Consider the following 24595-nt stretch of genomic DNA (forward strand, 5'->3'; position numbering starts at 1 on the left):
GTGTAATAAAAAACATGCATGGTCTAGTACTATATTAAGAGAGACAGGGTCTAGTGTATTATAAGCAGAGACAGGGTCTAGTGTAATATAAACAATGACAGGGTCAAGTGTAATATAAACAGAGACAGGGTCTTGTGTAATAGGAACAGAGACAGGGTCTTGTGTAATATAAACAGAGACATTGTCCAGTGTAATATAAAGAGAGACAGGGTTTAGTATAATATAAACAGAGACAGTGTCTAGTGTAATGTAAACAGAGACATGGTGCAGTGTAATTTTTACCGGGACAGGGTCCAGTGTAATATAAAGTGAGACAGGGTCTAGTGTAATATAAAGTGAGACAGGGTCTTGTGCAATATAAAAAGAGACAGGGTCTAGTGTAATATAAACAGAGACAGGGTGCAGTGTAATATAAACAGAGACAGGGTCTAGTATAATATTAGCAGAGATAGGGTCTAGCGTAATATAAACAGAGACAGGGTCTACTCTTATAGAAACAGAGTCATGGTCTAGTACATGAATAACTGAGATAGGGCCTAGAGTAATATAAAAAGAGAGGGTCTAGTGTAATATAAACAGAGACTGGATCGAGTGTAATATAAACAGAAACAGGGTCTGGTGTAATATAAACAAAGACAGCGCCCAATGTAATATAAACAGAGACAGGCTCTAGTCTAATACAAACAGAGACCGTGTCTGGTGTAATATAAACACAGACAGGGTCTAGTGTAATACAAACAGAGACAGGGTCTAGTGTAATATAAACAGAGACTGGATGTAGTCTAATATAAACAGGGACAGGGTCTGGTGTAATATAAACAGAGACAGGGCCTGGTGTAATATAAACAGAGACAGGGTCTAGTGAAAGATAAACAGAGACAGGGTCTTGTGTAATATAAACAGAGACAGCGTCAAGTGTAATACAAATAGAGACAGGGTCTGGTGTAATATAAACAGAGACAGGGTCGAGTGCAATATAAACAGAGACAGGTTCTAGTGTAATATAAACAGAGACAGGGTCTAGAGTATTATAAACAGAGGCAGGGTCTAGTGTAATATAAACAGAGTCAGGGTCTAGTGTAATACAAACAGAGACAGGGTCTAGTGTAATATAAACAGAGACAGGGTCTAGAGTATTATAAACAGAGGCAGGGTCTAGTGTAATATAAACAGAGTCAGGGTCTAGTGTAATATAAACAGAGTCAGGGTCTAGTGTAATATAAACAGAGACAGGGTCTAGTGTAATATAAACAGAGACAGGGTCTAGAGTATTATAAACAGAGGCAGGGTCTAGTGTAATATAAACAGAGTCAGGGTCTCGTGTAATACAAACAGAGACAGGGTCTAGTGTAATATAAACAGAGACAGGTTCTAGTGTAATATAAACAGAGACAGGGTCTAGAGTATTATAAACAGAGGCAGGGTCTAGTGTAATATAAACAGAGTCAGGGTCTAGTGTAATACAAACAGAGACAGGGTCTAGTGTAATATAAACAGAGACAGGGTCTAGTGCAATATAAACAGAAACAGCATCTAGTGTAATATAAACAGAGACATGGTCTAGTATAATATAAACAGAGACAGGGTCTGGTGTAATATAAACAGAGACAGGATCTGGTGTAATATAAACAGAGACAGGGTCGAGTGTAATATAAACAGAGACAGGGTCTAGTGTAATATAAACAGAGTCAGGGCCCAGCATAATATAAAGAGAGACAGGGTCTAGTGTAATATAATGAGAGATATGGTCGAGTGTAATATAAACAGAGACAGGGTCTAATGTAAAATAAACAGAGATAGGGTCTAGTGTAATATAAACAGAGCTAGGGTCTAGTATAATATCAACAGAGACAGGGATTAGCGTAATATAAACAGGGACAGGGCCTAGTGTAATATAAACATGGACAGGGACTAGTGTAATATAAACAGAGACAGGGTCTAGTGTAATATAAACAGGGACAGGGCCTAGTGTAACATTAACAGAGACAGGGTCGAGTGTAATATAAACAGAGACAGGATCTAATGTGTTATAAACAGAGACAGGGACTAGTGTAATATAAACAGAGACAGAGTCTAGTGTAATATAAACAAAGACAGCGCCCAGTGTAATATAAACAGAGACAGGCTCTAGTCTAATACAAACAGAGACCGGGTCTGGTGTAATATAAACAGAGATAGGGTCTAGTGAAATAAAAACAGAGACAGCGTCTAGTGTAATACAAACAGAGACAGGGTCTCGTGTAATATAAACAGAGACAGGGTCGAGTGTAATATAAACAGAGACAGGGCCTAGTGAAATATAAACAGAGACAGGGTCTAATGTAAAATAAACAGAGACAGCGTCTAGTGTAATATAAACAGAGACAGGGCCTAGTGTAATATAAACAGGGACAGGGCCTGGTGTAATATAAACAGAGACAGGGTCTAATGTAAAATAAACAGAGACAGCGTCTAGTGTAATATAAACAGAGACAGGGCCTAGTGTAATATAAACAGAGACAGCGTCTAGTTTAATATAAAGGGAGACAGGGTCTAGTGTAATATAAACAGAGTCATGGTCTACTAAGTTAATATCTGAGACAGGGCCTAGTGTAATATAAAAAGAGACAGGGTCTAGTGTAATATAAACAGAGACAGCGTCTAGTCTAATATAAACAGAGACAGGGTCTGGTGTAATATAAACAGAGACAGGGCCTGGTGTAATATAAACAGAGACAGGGTTTAGTGAAATATAAACAGAGACAGGGTCTAGTGTAATATAAACAGAGACAGTGTCTAGTGTAATACAAACAGAGACAGCGTCTCGTGTAATACAAACAGAGACAGGGTCTACTGTAATGTGAACAGAGTCATGGTCTAGTACATTAATAACTGAGAAAGGGCCTAGTGTAATATATAAAGAGGGTCTCGTGTAATATAAAAAGAGACTGGATCTAGTGTAATATAAACAGAGACAGGGTCTGGTGTAATATAAACAGAGACAGGGTCTAGTGTAAAATAAACAGAGACAGGGTCCAGTGTAATATAAACAGAGGCAGGCTCTAGTCTAATATAAACAGAGACTAGGTCTGGTGTAATATAAACAGAGACAGGGTCTAGTGTAATATAAACAGGGACAGGGTCTAGTGAAATATAACCAGAGACAGGGTCTAGTCTAATATAAACAGAGACAGCGTCTAGTGTAATACAAACAGGGACAGAGTCTAGTGTAATATAAACAGAGACAGGGTCTAGTGTAATATAAAGAGAGACATGGCCTAGTGAAATATAAACAGAGACAGGGTCAAGTGAAATATAAACAGAGACAGGGTCTAGTGCAATATAAACAGAGACAGCATCTAGTGTAATATAAAAAGAGACAGGGTCTAGTGTAATATAAACAGAGTCATGGTCTAGTACATTAATATCTGAGACAGGGCCTAGTGTAATATTAACAGAGACAGGGCCTAGTGTAATATAAACAGAAACAGGGTCCAGAGTAATATAAGCAGAGACAGGGTCTTGTTTAATGAGATCACGGCTAATCTTGCAATTTCTATACCCTGCCCCTGCCTTCTCCCCAAATCCCTTGATCCCTTTGGCCTCAAGAAATATATCCAACTCTTTCTTGAATATACTTAATGAACTGGCCTCCCCCGCCCTTGTGGCAGAGAATTCCACAGGTGCACCACTCTCTGGGTGAAGGAATTCCTCCTCAGTACAGTTCTAAATGGCTTACCCCTTATCCTTAGACTATGACGCCTGGTCCTGAACTCCCCGGCCATCAGAAACATCCTTCCTGCATCTAGTCTGTCCAGACCTAACAGAATTTTATAGGTTTAGATGAGGTCCCCTCTCAATCTTCCAATCTCCACTGAGTATAAGCCCAATCGACACAATCTCTCCTCATACGTCATTCCTGCCATCCCAGGTATCAGCCTGGTGAATGTTCGCTGCACTCCCTCCATGGCAAGAACGTCCTTCCTCAGGTAAGGTGACCAAAACTGCACACAATACTCAAGGTGCGGTCTCACCAAGGCCCTGTACAACTGTAGCAAGACATCCTTGTTCCTGTACTCGAACCCTCTTGCTACGATGGCCAACATACCATTTGCTTTCTCAAACGGCTACTGCACCTGCACGCTTACCTTCAGCGACTGGTGCACAATAACACCCAGGTCTCTTTGCACTTCCCCTTCTCTCAATCTATTGCCATTCAAATAATAATCTGCCTTCCTGATTTTGCCACCAAAGTGGATAACCTCACATTTATCCACATTATAGTGCATTTGCCATGTTTCTGCCCAATCACCCAACCTGTCCAAATTGTACTGGAGTTTCACAACATCCTGCTCACAGCTTACCGTCCCACCCAGCTTTGTGTCATCTGCAAATTTGGAGATATTACATCCAATTCCCTCTTCCAGATCATTAATATATAATGTGAACAGCTGGGGTCCTAGGACCGATCCTGCCGGTACCCTAATAGTCACTGCCTGTCACTCGGAAAACGACCCGTTTATTCCAACTCTTTGCTTTCTGTCCGCCAACCACTTCTCTATCCAAGTCAATACCTTGCGCCCAATCCCATGTGCCTTAATTTTGCACGCCAATCTGTTATGTGGGACCTTATCGAAAGCCTTCTGAAAGTCCAAATACACCACATCCACTGGTTCTCCCTTATCTATTTTACCAGTTACATCCTCAAAAAATTCCAGTAGATTAGTCAAGCATGATTTACCTTTTGTAAATCCATGTTGACTTTGTCCGATCCTGTCACTGCTTTCCAAGTGCTCTGCTATTACATCTTTTATAATAGACTCTAGCATTTTCCCCACTACCGATGTCAGGCTTACCGGTCTATAATTCCCTGCTTTTTCTCTACCACCTTTTTTGAATAGTGGGGTAACTTTAGCTGCACTCCAATCCATGGGTACCGTTCCCGAGTCTATCGAGTTCTGGAAGATGACCAGCAATGCATCTTCTATCTCTAGGGCCACTTCCTTAAGTATCCTGGGATGTAGACCATCAGGCCCTGGGGATTTATTGGCCTTCAGTCCCATCAATTTTCCTAACACCATTTCCCTACATATACTGATTTATTTCAGTTCCTCCCTTTCATCAGACCCTATGTCCTCCGGCATCTCCGGGAGGTTATTTGTGTCTGTGGTGTATGTACCTTTAAGAGCCCCTGTGTACTGTAATACCAGTAGTGACCACTCGGGTATATAAGCCTGTATAGTGTCTTGTATCTTTTAGTTCACCTCCAGACTTTGTTCAGTAAACACCTGTTAAACCAACTCCTGCATTCCGTGTCTCCATTAACACACGGATACAACAGTGGTGACGAATTGGAAACGGACTTACCTGCAATTTGGCAGCACCACAAGGAGATCGATTCCTCAGACGAAGGTCAAAGAAAAAAGAACTGTGGTTTCACCAGCTAGCCAGACTGGTGGCAGGTACTGCACGAACCCTTCCTGGGTGGCGGGCTGGGGCTCGATCGGGTGGCTCTGCAGCAGGGCCGAGCAGTGAGTCGGAAGGCAGAGGCAAACAGAGACGGACGGTGGAGCACTCGGGAGACGGCCGGCGCTGCAAAGCAGGTCGGCGTTCGGACCAAGCAGAGGGAGGGAAAAGTCCCAACGAGTCCGGCGGGAACGAGTCTCCAACTATTAAAAATATCTGTGTAAATAAAAACCGCGGAGAACAGCGTTAGCGGCAGCGGCGGGAAAGCGCGGGAGGCACCATTTTTTCTCGGCAGGGAAGAAAGGAAAGCGCGGGAGGCGCCATTTTTGATTTTCAGGATGCATAAGACTGGCAATATTACTGCTTTCGATAGTGATGTAGAGGATTGGACCATATGTGGAAAGAGTGGAAGTATATTGCACAGCGAATGAAGTAGAGGATGATAAAAAGGCATCGGTACTTCTAAATCTGATGGGCGCAAGGACATATGGGCTGTTACGAAACTTAATCACTCCAGCCAAACCGATGGACAAGAATTTTAAGGAGATTGTTGATAACTTACAGGAGCACTTAAACCCAACACCGCTGCTGATAGCGGAACGATTCAAATTCTTCAGGAGGAATCAGCACAAGAATGAAAGGAGTGCTGATTACCTCACCGAATTAAGAAAGCTGTCAAAGCACTGCCAATTCGGGGCAGGACTGGCAGATTCTCTACGAGACAAATTCGTCTGCGGTGTCCTAAGTGAAGGAACACAGAAAAGGCTACTTCCTGAGAAAGATTTGACACTGGACAGGGCTTTCAGTGTGGCTGTATCATACGAAGCAGCAGCAAGAGGAGCTGCAGAGATACAGCAAAAGCCACAGGACTTCGGCACCCATGAAATGACACGGGGTTTCGAGAGATGTTATAGCTGCGGCAGATCCACCCATGACCAGAGGGACTGCTGGTTCAAGGACAAAGCATGCAGGCAATGCGGAAAGATGGGACACATTGCATGTGTATGCCGATCTGGAAACAAAAAATCCACTGACAGAAAAAAAATCAAAAAGGAAAAGTACAGAAAGCTACAAATGATGACAGACAGTCGCTCCGAAAACCAGAAGAGCGATAGCGACTCCGGAAACAAGAGACTAAGCTGTCTCAAATTACATAATGTAATTGCCAAAGAAGATTACCAGACCATTTGGGTTACCCTCACGATAGCGGGGTCCCCAGTTAAAATGGAGCTAGATACAGGATCAGCTCTGACCGTCATAAGTCGACGGGATTACGAGCAGCTATTTCCGCATATACCTTTGAAAGACACATCCATTATCTTGAAGACATATACGGGGCAGAAAGTATACCCCAGAGGGAAAATAAGGGTGCCTGTTGTATACAACGGCAAGGAAATACAGAAGTTGTATTTATACGTTCTGCAAGATGGTGGTCCACTGCTGTTGGGACGTGAATGGATCAGGAAGATACGGTTAGACTGGCACTCCATTCAGGCACTGACGGTGACCATTAAGAAAAAAAATGAGGATGACGTCATACCTGAACGATTAAAAGACATCTTGGCCAACGCCATAGAAGTGTTTCAACAGGAACTAGGAACCTTGCAAGGCGTCACCGCCTCAATAAAAGTGGAAGATGCGGCAATTCCCAAGTTTTTAAGGCAAGGCCGGTGCCATACGCAATTCGTCCAGCAGTCGAGGCAGAGCTGGAGAATTTGGAAGAGGCAGGCATGTTATCCAACGTAGATTGGAGCGAGTGGGCTACACCCATCGTCCCGGTCATGAAGAAAATGTTGAATAATGATAAATCTGAAGAACAGAGAAAAATTCGCATATGTGGGGACTTCAAGGTGACTGTAAACCCGGTCCTTCACACGGTACAGTATCCTCTTCCGAGGATAGAAGATATTTTCGCCTCTCTATCGAGAGGGAAACGTTTCACCAAAATTGACTTGGCACAGGCATATCTACAGATGGAGGTTGAGGAGGCGTCTAAAAAGTATCTCACGATAAACACACACAAAGGCCTGTACCGGTACAATGGACTGGTTTTCAGAGTAGCATCAGCTCCAGCTATCTGGCAAAGAGTTATGAAGCAAGTCCTGCAAGGGATTTCGGGGACTCAATGCTACCTAGACGACATCCGTGTAACAGGAGAAAACGACAACGTGCACCTTGCCAATTTGGAGCAGGTACTGACTAGGCTGAGAGAACGGGGCCTACGAGCAAATCGCCCCAAGTGCGAATTTTTCCAGAAACAAATAGCATATTGTGGCCATATAATTAACGAAGAAGGGTTGCATAAGTCACCTGAAAAAAATTGAAGCGGTCATAAAAGCCCCAGCACCTGAAAATGTCTCACAATTAAGGTCGTTCCTGGGATTGATAAATTACTATCATAAATTTTTACCAACTTGTCAACTGTTCTGCACTCTCTTAACGCACTGCTACAAACGGGGGTAATTTGGAAATGGAGCGAAGACTGTAAACGTGCCTTACATAAATGCAAAGGCTTAATCACGTCCAAGTAAGTGTTGGCTCAATACAACCCAGCACTGCCAATCAGACTGGCGTGCGATGCATCCCCTTATGGCATAGGAGCAGTATTGTCGCATAGATTCCCTGATGGCTCGGAGCGGCCGATAGCTTTTGCGTCACGCTCATTGAACTCAGCTGAGCGTAACTGTGCCCAGATCGACAGGAAAGCACTCCGCCTGGTGTGGGGAGTGAAGAAATTCAACCATTACCTATACGGACAAAAATTTACCTTGTTGACTGACCATCAACCCCTCGTCTCCATATTCAACCCTAAAAAGGGCGTTCCCATTATGACAGCGCAAAGGCTACAGAGGTGGTCCCTTTTCCTAGGGGCACACCAATATGACATAGAATACAAACGATCAAAATAGCATGGCAATGCTGACGGTTATCGCGCCTACCATTGCCAATGGTAGAAGAGGCACCTACAGTGGACCCAGTGGAGATGTTCCACTCAACCATAGTGGAATGTCTACCAGTAACTAATTATACCATTGAAAAGGAAACGAGAAATGACCCGACTCTCTCATGAGTCTACGATTTAACGGTGAAGGGATGGCCTGCACATGGCAAACCACTGTTGCCAGCATTCTCGCAAAGAAGAGAACAGCTGTCAGTGTGCCGAGGAACCTTGATGTGTGGATCCAGAGTGGTGATTCCACCCAAACTCCAGGATAAAGTGCTAAAGGAGCTTCACGAGGGGCATCTGGGTGGAGTGAAAATGAAGAACCTAGCCAGAGTATTTGTGTGGTGGCCAGGTATCGATGGAGACATCGAAGAAATGACCAAGAGCTGTCGAGGATGCCAGAAGGTCCAAAACGCCCCACCACAAGCCCCTCTACATCCATGGGAGTGGCCCTCATCTCCATGGCAAAGGGTACATATCGACTTTGCTGGTCCATTTATGGACTCAATGTTTTTAATCACGGTTGCCACACACTCCAAGTGGCCGGAGGTAATTAAGATGTCCTCCACCACCATGGAAAAAACCATCACAGTATTAAGGACCACATTTGCCAGGAGTGGGCTGCCTGAACAGATCTGTTCTGATAATGGACCGCAATTTGTGTCCGAAGAATTCAGGAAGTTCTTAAAAAACCATGGGGTTAAGCAGTACACGTCCGCCCATACCATCCCGCCACCAATGGATTAGCTGAAAGGTTTGTCCAGACCTTCAAGAAGGCCATAAAGGCCATGGGTAATGAAGACATAAACCTACAACATGAGGTAGATAACTTCTTGTTTGCGTACAGGAATGCAACACATGTGGTTACAAACCAAACTCCCGCCATGATGTTTTTCAATAGAAGACTAAGATGCCGGCTGGATTTGATCAAGCCAAGCATCAGAAGGGACGTAGAGAACCGGCAATTTCAAGGCATGAATGAAAGGCCAACTAGAACTTTCCAGATAGGTCAACAAGTTTTGGCCCGGGACTACCGTACCGAGAAATGGCAGCCTGGAACTATTTGCACACGACTAGGACCGCTGATGTCTACAGTGGACATTGGAGAAAGCATAATAAGGCGCCATGCTGACCAGATCATAGAGTCATCCGAAAAGGGACAACCTAAACCACAACTCTATATGCCTAATGATGAAACAGAGATACCCATAGTATCTACCTCCGATCCGGTGATACTGGAACCTGATGAACCCGACACTGGCATTCAAGCCGTATCGACCTTACCAAAAGAACCTACTACACCACCGAAAACTACTACACCACCGAGGCATTATCCGGACCAAGTCAGGAAGCCTCCAGAGAGATTGACTTATAATTGATTAACTGCAGCAAATGTGTAGATTATTGTGCTTGTAATATGTTAATTAATGATTATTAAAATGTTATGTACTGGTTGTCGAAAAGGGGAGGAATTGTGGTGTATGTGCCTTTAAGGGCCCCCTGTGTACTGTAATGCCGGTAATGGCCACTCGGGCTATATAAGCCTGTATCGTGTCTTGTATTTGTTAGTCCACCTCCAGACTTTGTTCAGTAAACACCTGTGAAACCAACTCCTGCATTCCGTGTCTCCATTAACACACGGATACAACAGTGTCTTCCTTTCTGAAGACAGAACCAAAGTATGAATTTAGTTGATCTGCCATTTCTTTGTTTCCCATTATAAATTCCCCTGATTCTGACTGTAAGGGACCTACGCTTGACTTCACCAACCTTTTTCTCTTCACATATCTATAAAAGCTTTTACGGTCAGTTTTTATGTTCCCAGCTAGCTTACTCTCATATTCTATATTCCCTTTCTTAATTAATCCCTTTGTCCTCCATTGTTGACTCCTAAACTTCTCCCAATCCTCAGGATTATTGCTTTTTCTAGCCAATTTATATGTCCACTCCTTGGATCTTACGCTATCCCTAATTTCCCTTGTTAGCCACGGTTGAGTCAGCTTTTTTGTTTTATTTTTATGCCTAACTGGGATGAACAAATTCTGTAGCTCATCCATTAGGTTTTTGAATGTTTGCCATTGCATTACCACCGTCAACCCTTTGAGTGCCATTCCCCAATCAATCCTACCCAACTCACTCCTCAGACCATCGTTGTTCCCTTTATTTAAATTGAGGACCCTTATCTCTGAGTCAACTACTTCATTCTCCATCTTAATGAAGAATTCTATCATATTATGATCGCTCCGACACAAGGGGCCTCGTACAACAAGATTGCTAATTAATCCTTTCTCGTTACATAATACCCAGTCTAAGATGGCCTGATCTCCAGTTGGTTCCTCGACATATTGGTCCAGGAAACCATCCTGTAAACGATCCAGGGATTCCTCCTCCACAGTATTGTTACTAATTTGGTTGGCCCAATCTATATGTAGATTAAAGTCACCCATGAAGACTACTGTGCCCTTATTGCACGCTTCTTTAATTTACCTGTTAATGCCATCCCCAACCTCCGCCTTACTGTTTGGAGGTCTATATACCACTCCCACTAACGTTTTCTGCCCCTTAGTATTTCCCAATTCTACCCATACAGATTCCGCATCATCAGAGCTAATATCCTTCATTACAATTGTGTTAATCCCTTCTTTAACCAGTAATGCTACCCCACCTCCCTTTCCTTTTTGCCTATCTTTCCTGAATATCGATTACCCCTGGATGTTGAGTACCCAGTCTTGGCCATCCTTGAGCCATGTTTCCGTAATCCCAACCAAATCATATTCGTTTTCCTCTATTTGCGCAGCCAATTCATCCACCTTATTACAAATGCTCCTCGCATTAAGACACAAAGCCTTCAGGCTTTTTTTTTTAACGCTCTTAGACCTATTATAATTATTATTTACTGTGGCCACGTTTGATTTAAACCGTTGATTTCTCTGACAGCCACTTTTGTTTTTCTGCTTCCTATCTTATGCTTTTATCCCTGTTTTCCTTTCCTCTGTCTCCTTGCTCAGGTTCCCAACCCCCTGCCATTTTAGTTTAAACACCCCCGAACAGTGCTTGCAAACCTCCCCGCAAGGATATTTGTCACGCTCTGGTTCAGGTGCAACCCGTCTGACTTGTACAAGTCCCACCTTCCACAGAAGCAGGCCCAGTGCTCCAGGAAACTAAAGCCGTCCCTCCTGCACCAACTCTTCAGCCACGCATTCATCTGCTCAGTCACCATATTCCTATACTCACTAGCACGTGGCACCAGGAGTAATCCAGAGATTACAACCTTTGAGGTCCTACTCTTTAATCTGCTACCTAGCTCCCTAAATTTTGCTGCAGGTCCTCATCCCTCTTCCTACCTATGTCGTTGGTCCCAATGTGAACCACGACCTCTGCCTGTTCACCCTCCCCCTTCAGAATGCCATGCAGCTGTTCAGTGACGTCCCTGATCCTGGCACCATGGAGGCAACAAACCATCCTGGAGTCACGTCTATGGCCACAGAAACGCCTATCTGTTCCCCTTACCATAGAATCCCCTACCACTATTGCTCTCCCACACTTTTTCCTCCCTTCCTGGTGCCAGGAAGTTGGCTGCTGCTGCCTTCCTCTGGCAAGTCATCCCCCTCAACAGGGGAATGGCCACAGGGTTCCGCTGCACTACCTGCCTGCCTCTACTGCTCTGCCTGATGGTCACCCCTTTCCTTTTTGCCTGTGCTGCCCTACCCTGCAGCATGACCAACTCATCAAACGTGTAATCCACGACCCTCTCAGCATCGTGAATGCTCCAAAGCCCATCCATCCGCAGCTCCAGCACCTCCAAGTGGTCTGCTAGTAGCTGTGGCTGGATGCATTTCTGGCACACGTGGTCGTCAGGGACATTGGCAGCGTCTCTGAATTCCCACATGGAGGAAGAGGAGCATAACATGGGGCTGGGCTCTCCTGGCATGACTTACCCCTTTAATTAATTTAAATTAATTCAATACCACCAGTTAAAGATATACTCTAGGGCACTTGTATGGTTTACCAACTGTCCCCGCTACACCAGAAAGACCTTAGCAACTATAAACCAGAGTTAAAGTTTAAAAAATAGAGAAATACTCACCAATCAATCACTTACCTGCTCCCTGGTGACGTCACACTCTGTTGACGTTTTACCTCTCTCCCCGCTGCTGAGTTGGTCGGGCCTCCCCTCGCTCCTGCTTTTATCCTCGGCCCCGGTGCTCTGCTGGTCCGATCTGGTCGGGCCTCGCCTCGCTCATCCTTTTATCCTCGGCCCCGGTGCTCTGCTGGTCCGATCTGGTCGGGCCTCGCCTCGCTCTTCCTTTTATACCCGGCCTCGGTGCTCTCCTGGTCCGATCTGGTCGGGCCTCGCCTCGCTCATCCTTTTATCCTCGGCCCCGGTGCTCTCCTGGTCCGATCTGGTCGGGCCTCGCCTCGCTCATCCTTTTATCCTCGGCCCCGGTGCTCTCCTGGTCCGATCTGGTCGGGCCTCGCCTCGCTCATCCTTTTATCCTCGGCCCCGGTGCTCTCCTGGTCCGATCTGGTCGGGCCTCGCCTCGCTCCTCCTTTTATACCCGGCCTCGGTGCTCTCCTGGTCCGATCTGGTCGGGCCTCGCCTCGCTCTTCCTTTTATGCCCAGCCTCGGTGCTCTCCTGGTCCGATGTGGTCGGGCCTCGCTTCGCTCTTCCTTTTATGCCCAGCCTCGGTGCTCTCCTGGTCCGATGTGTTCGGGCCTCGCCTCGCTCCTCCTTTTATACCCGGCCTCGGTGCTCTCCTGGTCCGATGTGGTAGGGCCTCGCCTCGCTCCTCCTTTAATCCTCGGCCCCGGTGCTCTCCTGGTCTGAACTGGTCGGGCCTCGCCTCACTCCTCCTTTTATACCTGACTCGGTGCTTTCCTGGTCCGATGTGGTCGGGCCTCGCCTCACTCCTCCTTTTATGCCCAGCCTCGGTGCTCTCCTGGTCCGATCTGGTCGGGCCTCGCCTCACTCCTCCTTTTATACCTGGCCTCAGTGCTCTCCTGGTCTGGGCAGGATCATCAAACCTCCTGTTCGGTTGACACTGTCTGGCAAAGAGAATTCTGGGGGGGCGCCTGTGGCGGAGCCACCAAGAGACCCAGGGCAATTAGTAATCATCCCTTTAACTACCGTGTAGTGCAGCTGTGGACTGCACCTTTTAACTGTATGCACTTTCTTGCATTTCCGCGTGATGACGTCATGAAGCCGATCACGTGACCACCAGTTGGCGCGGTGAACGTGATGACGTCATGACGTCAGCTTCCAGCACTTTGCAGCAGTCTTTGAGGTGCTGGGAGGCTGCACAGAGCTATGTACATCTTCTCCTGTAGTGTTACCAGTTAAGCTGTTTGTCTAATAAATGTTGTTATTTTGTTCCACTGAGTCGAACTGCATTATTCGGATAGGAGCCTCCGTTCCTACAATATGGTCTAGTGCGGTAATAACTGAGATAGGGCCCAGTGTAATATAAACAGAGACATGCTCTAGTGCGGTAATAACTGAGACAGGGCCCAGTGTAAGATCTACGCAATTGTCTGTTTAAAACACACTGTGGAAACATTTTGGATTGAAGAATTGTTAGCATCCCTAATCGGACCTCACAGTGAACTTAGGCCATGAAATACTGACACCGAGAGTTCGCTTTCAGTCTGCCGTGCCGTAACACCTGCAACTGAGTAGGCTGTTGCCCTAAATACACTGTTAAGAAACAGAGGTATTTCCTGGAATTACCAGCTGTCACCTGTGAAACCGTTAAACTGACGGCTCTGTAATTGTTCGCCACAGATGAGGTGCTGTAGCGCCATCCAGTGGCGAAAGAATCATGTCTGTGAAACATTGTTTCTTAAATTATTTTTGAATAATTCTACGTGATTATTCTGGTATGCCCAAGTCACGAATACAATGCGTGTTCATTTGCATAAACTGGATTCACTTCACGTTAATAATTCCACAATTGGTATTTTTAGATTCTTAAGTACATAAAAATTGAAGTTGTTCCACATTTCTACCGATCCAATATGGAGATCAACGACAATTCAGTAACTCCATGAATCAACGGTGATTCATAATTTGCTGCTGAGGAGTAATATGAAGCAAAATTATATATACCGCTCATCATGGTCATTTGTGGCAATATTGCGCATCAAACACACCCAATGAGGGACAACATAGGTTAGATACAGAGTAAAGCTCCCTCTCCACTGCCCCATCCAACACTCCCAGGGCACGTACAGCACGGGTTAAATACAGAGTAAAGCTCCCTCTACACTGTCCCAACAATCACTCCCAGGGCAGGTACAACACGGGTTAGATACTGAGTAAAGCTCCCTCTATACCGTCCCATCAAACACTCCCAGGGCAGGTACAGCACGGGTTACATACTGAGTAAAGCTCCCTCTACACAGTCCCATCAAACACTCCCAGGGCAGGTACATCACGGGTTACATACAGAGTAAATCTCCCTCTACACTGCCCCATCAAACATTCCCAGGGCAGGTAGAGCACGGGTTAGATACGGAGTAAAGCTCCATCTACACTGTCCCATCAATCACTCCCGGGGCAGGTACAGCACGGGTTAGATACAGAGTAAAGCGCCCTCCACACTGTCCCATCAAACACTCGCAGGGCAGGTACAACACGGGTTAGATACAGAGTACAGCTCCCTCTACACTGTCCCATCAAACACTCCGACGGCAGGTACAACACGAGATAGATACTGAGTAAAGCGCCCTCTACACTGTCCCATCAAACACTCCCAGGGCAGGTACAGCACGGGTTACATACAGAGTAAAGCTCCCTCTACACTGTCCCATCAAACACTCCCAGGGCAGGTACAGCACGGGTTAGATACAGAGTAAAGCTCCCTCTACACCGTCCCCTCAAACATTCCGAGGGCAGGTACAGCATAGGTTAGATACAGAGTAAAGCTCCCTTTTCACTCTCCCATCAAATACTCCCAGGGAAGGTACAGCACGGGTTAGATACAGAGTTACGCTCGCTCTACAATGTCCCATCAAACACTCCCAGGGCAGGTAACAAACGGGTTAGATACAGAGTAAATCTCCCTCTACACTGTCCCATCAAACACTCGCAGGGCAGGTGCAGCACGAGTTTGACACAGAGTAAAGCTCCCTCTGCACTGTCCCATCAAACACTCCCAGGGCAGGTACAGCACGGGTTAGATACAGAGTAAAGCTCCCTCTGCACTGTCCCATCAAACACTCCCAGGGCTGGTACAGTACAGGTGAGATGCAGAGTAAAGCTCCCTCTACACTGCCCCATTAAAAATTCCCAGGGAAGGTACAGTACGGGAGAGATAATCGAGATATTCCGGCATGGTCAGGGCCATTTATGGGTGAAATTGTGACTAAAATGAAGTTATACTTCCAAATAAACAGTGTCATATTTTTATTATATTAAATGCCACTGATGATGTACATTACTCATTTTAATTTCTTTGTTACTGATTCTACTTTTATCGCTCTGGCTTCTAAAATCCGTGGGCTGGGAGACTCCTGGTCCCCGAGATTAGTGAGTTCTTGTCCAGGCTCCTCACTCTTTGTTTCACCGTGTCTCACCGCACTGTAATGCAGCGCGTCATCTGACAGGCGAGCCGTGTTAACGGTGAGAGTGGTGGAGCCTTTCTCACGGTCCACAGACACTTTAAACCTGCCCTCAACTCTTTCTTCTCTGAAGGTGGAGCTGAGATACTCGACAGCTTCATTGGCGAACTGCCGGTACCAGAATACGAACTCATTTGTAGCGAAGGAAGCTTTGTGATGAAGCGAAATGGTTTGTCCTTCGGTTCCCGGATACACCGATATTTGGAATGTCTCCGAGTGACAAGGAACAGCTGCCAAACCAAGAACAAGAATTAACATAATGATACATGAAAGGAGAAGGAAACAAAGTGAGTGGATGCAGACAGAATGATTCTATCTATCTATCTATCTATCTATCTATCTGTCTATCCATCTATAGAAGCAGAGATCTTTGTCTGTCCATCTATTTATTCTATATGTTGCACAACCAAACATAGAAAATCTTAGTTAATGTGCTTCGATTCACTGTATCTGTAGTTATAAGTATAAGATATTGTAACTTTATCCAGATGGAAGTTTGAACACGGGAAACTAACATTTCTGAATATCACCGGCATTTGTAAAGTACTTGATTTGAGGAAAGGTTAAGGGTGCAGCGGATATGCGGCATCAAACAGGATATTGTGCAGCTGGAACCGCTCTTTGCCTCACTGTGTCCCCACCGCACAGTGATACACTCCGGCGGGCCAGGCCGAGGTGCCGTCTACAGAGATGATGTTGGATTTCTTCACTCGGTCAAAAGACAGTTTGTAGCGTCCTGTAGTCTTATTCCCCTGGTATATGGAGTCGATAAATATCGGCGCCCCCGTCAGTGTTTGTCTGTACTAGACTATTGTATCCCCAGTACCAACGGAGAGCCGGCAGTCCAGTTCAGCAAGTTCCCCTTCCCGAGACACCTTCCTGAGGTTCGATCCTCACACTGAATGGCTGTGAACAAAACAAACTCACTCAACAACCACAAGCTATTGAGAGATTAATGAAACAAGGCGTCTGAGCTGATAAATGAACTCACATCACATCAACAGCACCAGCGCTCCAACTGGAAACAGGTTTTTGCGGCGCTTCCTGTTCATGACGATGAAGATAAACAAAAGGCGGATCAATCAGGGTCTGATTCCCAGACTAGACCTTGCTGCCGAGTCCCAGACTTTCAATGGTTGGGAGGGGAAGAGAGAGGAGAGCTTCACTTTCACCCCGTACAGTGTGAGACTGATGGGCGACATTCTCACAATCGGCCGATGTTGTCCCCTGACGTCATTCACAGTCCCACTCGGGGATTGGCTGTCTCTCAAACCAGAGACCCATTGAACCGTCACTGGGAAGGAATTCCACTGGTCGCTAACATAGAAACATAGAAGATAGGAGCAGGAGTAGGCCATTCAGTCCCTCGAGCCTGCTCCGCCATTTAATGAGATCATGGCTGATCATCCAAATTCAGTACCATGTCCCTGCTGTGTGTAACGACAGATTAAATTGTTCAGGAAGATTTGATCTCTGTCGTATTTCTATCTCCAATGGTTATCGTGGTCTTAGAGTCATAGAATTTTACAGCGTCATCAGCTTCTTCCAAACCTTCTGTATCTGAACCCCTAAATCTCTCTCCTCCTTTACGCCTTTAAATGAATATTTACCTCATATATCCTACTCTTCTCCGTCCTCATTATAGTTACCGTGACGTCCGTCCGGCCTTTGGTCTCGATGCTTTCTTTGTATAAGACAAACAGAAACGGAAGTTTTTGATTGTCCTTTAAGTACTATATCAACGTGAATGCTCATGACAGACAGGCGCGCCGCCTGGTGGAGGCTTCGGGTAAATGCGTATTTGTCGAATTGGTCAAATTAAATATTCACTCTCAGAAATACTTGTATTGTGTTCCTATTTATTTGACTGTGAACAGGATGTTTACTGCAGGGAGAAATTAAACCACCACGGAGCTACATCTTGTAGTAACTTTCATTTTCATTTATTTCATTTGAAATGACAAAAAATAATTAAACTGAAAACGCCATAAAATGTTATATAATTTTTTTAAAAATTCTTTCTCTGGATGTCGGCGTCGCTGGCACGGCCAGCATTTATTGGCCATCCCTAGTTGTCCTGACGACTGTCTGTAGCTTCCTAAGTGAGTGTTTAATAATATGACACCATCATATTTAATGTATCCTAGTGAAATCCCGGTTGCTGGGTACCCCAGTCCCTCAGGGATTCCTATAAGTGCGTCCATTTAAAGTGGCGTCACCATTAAAACTTTATTTAGCACTGTAGACCTTTGTCAGGTGACACTAAATGGCAATACTGCAATTCTCAATGTTTGTTTTCTGAAGGGAGACCCAAGATGGGGAAGTTAAAAGTCCTGATCTCGATGATTGAGATAGACGAGACTTATTGTACAGGATGTCTCACTGTTTGCCCCAATGTGCGTGTTCGCACAGTAATACAGCCCGGAGTCTGGAGCCGTGGTTTCCCGCACACCGAAAATGTTACAACTCCTCCTTCTGTCAACAAACAACTCGAACCGTCCGCTCCCGTCGGTTGTATTACCCTGATAGGCGGAGATGGTGAATTCACGTGCCCGGCCCGGTTATTGCCGGTACCACAAAAGTCTATCGCTGCTCCTGGTGGTCGCATCGCACCGGATTTGAACCGATTGTCTCTTCACCACCGTCACCTGCTCGGTTTGGGAAATCCCCTGGTCACCACGGACCCCTGCTAATACAAGGCAAACTGGCAACAAGCTCAATAGGTTTATTTTACAATCAATATTCTTCAATCAGTAAAGTCACATGAAAATAAAAGGTGCCGGTTCCAAATCAGTGCATCGTATTTCTGGATATTGGTTCTGAAATTCCAGCGGTGTGGATTGTCGGAAAATCCATGTGTATCACGAATCAATTCAGTAACCGATTTTTTAATTTGTCAGCGACTGGCAAAGGCGGCCGCTTGTTATATCTTTGCTACTCAGCATCCAATTATCAGACGGCTGACGTGTTTCTCATCGACACAGCCGATATTCGGGCTGGTTGGACTTTGTCATCGTCAAAAGCGTTTGGTGTCTGTTCACTCTGGTGGGAAAATCGGGTCCTTGCAATGAGTCCGACGCCAACCTTTCACCCTCTGGAACACTGTGTGCAAATACAGCCAAGACAATGGGGATGGAACCCTCCATTTCTGGTGGAGTGACTGGGTTGAGCAGTTTTCAGACAGATTAATTGATAAGGTACCCGGGGCTACCGAACACAACAGAGAACTGAACATTAGGGATGCTGTTGCATGGACTCACCCACAGAGAGAGAGAAAGATACAGACGATTGGGCTGATAAGTGGCAGGTAACATTCGCGCCACAGAAGTGTGAGGCAATGTCTATCTCCAACAATGATGTGGAGATGCCGGAGTTGGACTGGGGTGGGCAAATGTAAGAAGTCACACAACACCAGGTTATAGTCCAACAGCTTTATTTGAAATCACAAGCTTTCGGAGCGCTGCTCCTTCGTCAGGTGAAGTGGAGAGATGCAGGCACAGCATATATAGTCATAGAATACCGCCAGATGATTACAGGTAATGTTTCTAACTGCCCTTTATCACACCTCGGCAGAGAGATAATCACAGCAATCAATGGTGTGAATGGTGTCCAAACAGGTCAGTCTGGAAAACATTACATCAAAGAACAATGAGGGGGTCACAAGGGGTCAAATGTTGCAGATGCTGGGGTCTGTATGAAAAACAAACAAGAAACAATTTTTTTGCTGGAAATCACAGCAGGTCCGGCCGCATCTGTGTAGAGAGAACAAGACAACGACTACTCGAGTCTGGATGACTCCACATCAGATCGGGTTACATGTAGCGTGACATGAACCCAAGATCCCGGTTGATGCCGTCCTCATGAGTGCGGAACTTGGCTATCAGTTTCTGCTCGACGATTTTGCGTTGTCGTGTGTCTCGAAGGCCGCCTTGGAGAAGGCTTACGCGAAGATTGGAGGCTGAATGTCCTTGACTGCTGAAGTGTTCCCCGACTGGGAGGGAACACTCCTGCTGGCGATTGTTGTGCAGTGTCCGTTCATCCGTTGTAGCAGTGTCTGCATGGTCTCGCCAATGCACCATGCTCCGGGGCATCCCTTCCTGCAATGTATGAGTTAGATAACATTGGCCGAGTCACATGAATATGTACCATGTACCTGGTGGGTGGTGTCCTCACGTGTGATGATGGTATCTGTGTTGATGATCTGGCATGCCTTGCAGAGTTTGCTGTGGCAGGGTTGTGTGGTGTCGTGGTCGATGTTCTCCTGAAAGCTGGGTAATTTGCTGCGAACGATGGTCTGTTTGAGGTTAGGCGGCTGTTTGAAGGTGAGTAGTAGAGGCGTGGGAATGGCCTTAGAAAGGTGTTCGTCATCATCGATGACATGCTGAAGGCTGCGAAGAACATGGTGTAGTTTCTCCGCTCCGGGGAAGTATTGGACGATGAAGGGTGCTCTGTTGGTTGTGTCCCGTGTTTGTCTTCTGAGGAGATCTATGCGATTTTTCGTTGTGGCCCGTCGGAACAGTCGATCGACGATTCGAACGTCACATCACGTTCTTACGAGGGTGTCTTTCAGCGTCTGTAGGTGTCCATCGCGTTCCTCCTCGTCTGAACAGATCCTGTGTATTCGCAGGGCTTGTCCATAGGTGATGGCTTCTAGATGCATCAACGCCAGATTCATCAGCCGCACTCACAAGACAGTCCAGAATGTCACCCGAGCACAACGCAATGCCATCCACTCTCTCAAAACCAGCCGCAACATCGTCATCAAACCAGTAGACAAAGGAGGAGCCATCGTCATACAGAACAGAACGAACTATGCAAAGAAGCATACTGACAACTGGACAACCAGGAACACTACAGACAGTTACCCACAGATCTGACAAAGAACACACCCACCAACTCAACAGACTGATCAGGACCTTCGATCCAGACCTTCAAAGCATCCTACGCACTCTCACCCCACGTACTCCCCGCGTGGGAGACTTCTACTGCCTCCCAAAGATACACAAAGCCAACACACCCGGACGTCCTATCGTATCAGGCAACGGAACCCTGTGTGAGAACCTCTCTGGATACATCGAGGGCATCCTGAAACCCATCGTACAGGGAACCCCCAGCTTCTGTCGAGACACTACAGACTTCTTACAGAAACTCAGCACCCACGGACCAGTTGAAGCAGGAACAATCCTCAGCTCGATGGATGTCTCGGCACTCTACACCAGTATCCCCCACGATGACGACATCACTGCGACAGCCTCAGTACTCAATGCCAACAAAAACCAATCTCCAGACGTCATCCTACAACTCATCCGCTTCATCCTTGACCACAATGTCTTCACCTTCGACAACCAGTTCTTTACCCAAAGACACTGAACCGCCATGGGTACCAAATTCGCACCCCAATACGCCAACATCTTCATGCACAAGTTCGAGCAAGATTTCTTCGCTGCACAGGACATCCAACCAACGCTATACACCAGATACATCGACGACATTTGCTACCTATGGACCCACGGCGAAGAATCAATGAAAAGACTACACGATAACATCAACAAGTTCCATCTCACCATCAAACTTAGCGTGGACTGCTCCTCAGAATCGGTTTCATTCTTGGACACATGAATCTCCATCAAAGATGGACACCTCAGCACTTCACTCTACCGCAAGCCCACGGACAACCTCACGATGCTCCACTTCTCCAGCTTCCATCCTAACCACGTTAAAGAAGCCATCCCTATGGAAAATCACTTTGAATACACAGGATCTGCTCAGACGAGGAGGAACGCAATGGACACCTACAGACGCTGAAAGATGCCCTCGTACGAATGGGATGTGACGTTCGACTCGTCGATCGACAGTTCCGATGGGCCACAGCGAAAAATCGGATAGACCTCCTCAGAAGACAAACTTGGGACAAAACCAACAGAGCACCCTTCATCATCCAATACATCCCCGGAGCGGAGAAACTATGCCATGTTCTTCGCAGTCTTCAGCATGTCATCGATGACGATGAACACCTCTCTAAGGCCATCCCCACGCCTCCACTACTCACCTTCAAACAGCCGCCTAACCTCAAACAACAATCGTCTACAGCAAATTACCCAGCTTTCAGGAGAACAGCGACCACGACACCAAACAACCCTTCCAAGGCAACCTCTGCAACACATGCCAGGTCATCAACACAGATACCATCATCACACGTGAGGACACCACCCACCAGGTACATGGTACATACTCATGTGACTCGGCCAATGTTGTCTACCTCATACCTTGCAGGAAAGGATGCCCCGGAGGATGGTACATCGGCGAAACCATGCAGACACTGCGACAACAGATGAATGGACACCACACAACAATCGCCAGGCAGGAGTGTTCCCTTCCAGTCGGGGAACACTTCAGCAGTCAAGGACATTCAGCCTCTGATCTCCGGTTAAGCATTCTCCAAGGCGGCCTTCGAGACACACGACAACGCAAAATCATCGAGCATAAACTGATACAAAGCTGGGTGGGAGGGTATGCTGTGAGGAGGATGTCATGAAACTCCTGTACGATTTGGGCAGGTTGGGTGATTGGGCAGAAATATGGCAAATGCACTATAATGTGGATAAATGTGAGGTTATCCACTTTGGTGGCAGACACAGGAAGGCAGATTATTATTTGAATGGCAATAGATTGGGAGAAGGGGAAGTGCAACGAGACCTGGGTGTTGTTGTGCACCAGTCGCCGAAGGTTAGCATGCAGGTGCAGCAGGCGGTTAAGAAGGCAAATGATATGTTGGCCTTCGTAACAAGAGGGTTCGAGTACAGGAACAAGGATGTCTTGCTGCAGTTGTACAGGGACTTGGTGAGACCGCACCTTGAGTATTGTGTGCAGTTTTGTTCGCCTTACCTGAGGATGGACGTTCTTACCATGGAAGGAGTGCAGCGAAGATTCACCAGGCTGATACCTGGGATGGCAGGAATGACGTATGAGGAGAGATTGTGTCGATTGTGCTTATACTCACTGGAGTTTAGAAGATTAAGAGGGGATCTCATCGAAACATAAGAACATAAGAAATAGGAGCAGGAGTAGACCAACCGGCCCCTCGAGCCTGCTCCGCCATTCAATAAAATCATGGCTGATCTGATCCTAATCGCCAATCCACTATCCGAGAACCATCTCCTGAATCTAACAGAATTAGACACACGAAATAGGAGCAGGATCAGGCTACATGGCCCCTGGGCCCGCTCTGCTACCCACAGGGCCATGACGGATCCGAACTTAGACTCATGTCCAATTTCCTGCCCGCTCCCCGTAACCTTTACTTCTAGGAAACTGTCTATTTCTGTTTTAAATTTATGTAATGATGTAGCTTCTACAGCTTTTTGGGGCAGCATATTCCATGGACCTACCACCCTCTGAGTGAAGTAGTTCCTCCTCATCTCAGTTTTTAAAGAGCAGCCCCTTATTCTAAGACTATGCCCCCTAGTTCTAGTTTCACCCATCATCGGGAACATCTTCTCCGCATCCACCCGATCCAACCCCTTCACAATCTTATATGTTTCAATAAGATCGCCTCTCATTCTTCTGAACTCCAATGAGTAGAGTCCCAATCTACTCAACCTATCCTCATATGTCCATCCCCTCATCCCCGGGATTAACCGAGTGAACCTTCTTTGTACTGACTCGAGAGCAAGTATGTCCTTTCTTAAGTATGGACACCAAAACTGTACGCAGTATTCCAGGTGCGGTCTCAACAATACCTTGTACAACTGAAGCAATACCTCCCTATTTTTATACTCTATCCCCCTAGCAATGAAAGCCAACATTCCATTGGCCTTCTTAATCACTTGCTGCACCTGCATACTAACCTTTTGAGTTTCGTGCACCAGGACCCCCAGATCCCTTTGTAATTCAGTACTTTCCAGTTTCTTGCCATTAAGATAATAACTTGCTCTACTATTGTTCCTGCCAAAGTGCATAACCTCACACTTTCCAGTATTGTATTCCATCTGCCAAATCTCTGCCCACTTACTTAGCCTGTCTATGTCCCCTTGCAGGTTTTTTATGTCCTCCTCACTCACTACTTTCCCTCCCATCTTAGTATCATCTGCAAACTTTGATATGTTACACTCGGTCCCCTCCTCCAAATCGTTAATATAGATTGTAAAGAGTTGGGGACCCAGCACTGACCTCTGTGGAACACCACTAGTTACTGATTGCCAGTCTGAGAATGAACCGTTTATCCCAACTCTCTGCCTTCTGTTAGATAGCCAATCCTCTATCCATGCCAGAATATTACCCCCAATCCCGTGATTTTTTATCTTAAGCAATAATATTTTGTGTGGCACCTTGTCAAATGCCTTTTGGAAGTCTAAATACACTACGTCCACTGGTTCCCCTTTATCCACCCTATATGTTACTTCCTCAAAGAACTCCAGCAAATTTGTCAAACATGACTTCCCCTTCATAAAACCATGCTGACTTTGTCCTATTAAATTATGATTATCCAAATGTCCTGTTACTGTCTCCTTAATAATGGACTCCAAAATTTTACCTGCCACAGATGTTAGGCTAACCGGTCTATAGTTTCCAGCCTTCTGTCTACT

General features: G+C 46.0%; 2 pseudogenes; both read right to left on the reverse strand.

Annotated features, from left to right (window-relative positions):
• The window catches only part of LOC147118437 (uncharacterized), a 725353-nt pseudogene that overhangs the window by 382052 nt on the left and 318706 nt on the right, over positions 1–24595 (reverse strand).
• LOC147118441 (uncharacterized) lies at positions 20046–20685 on the reverse strand (annotated as a pseudogene).

Source organism: Somniosus microcephalus, chromosome 4, assembly GCF_052327205.1.
Source record: "Somniosus microcephalus isolate GS21.2 chromosome 4, FLI_Smic_1.0, whole genome shotgun sequence".
Classification (NCBI taxonomy): Eukaryota; Metazoa; Chordata; class Chondrichthyes; order Squaliformes; family Somniosidae; genus Somniosus; species Somniosus microcephalus.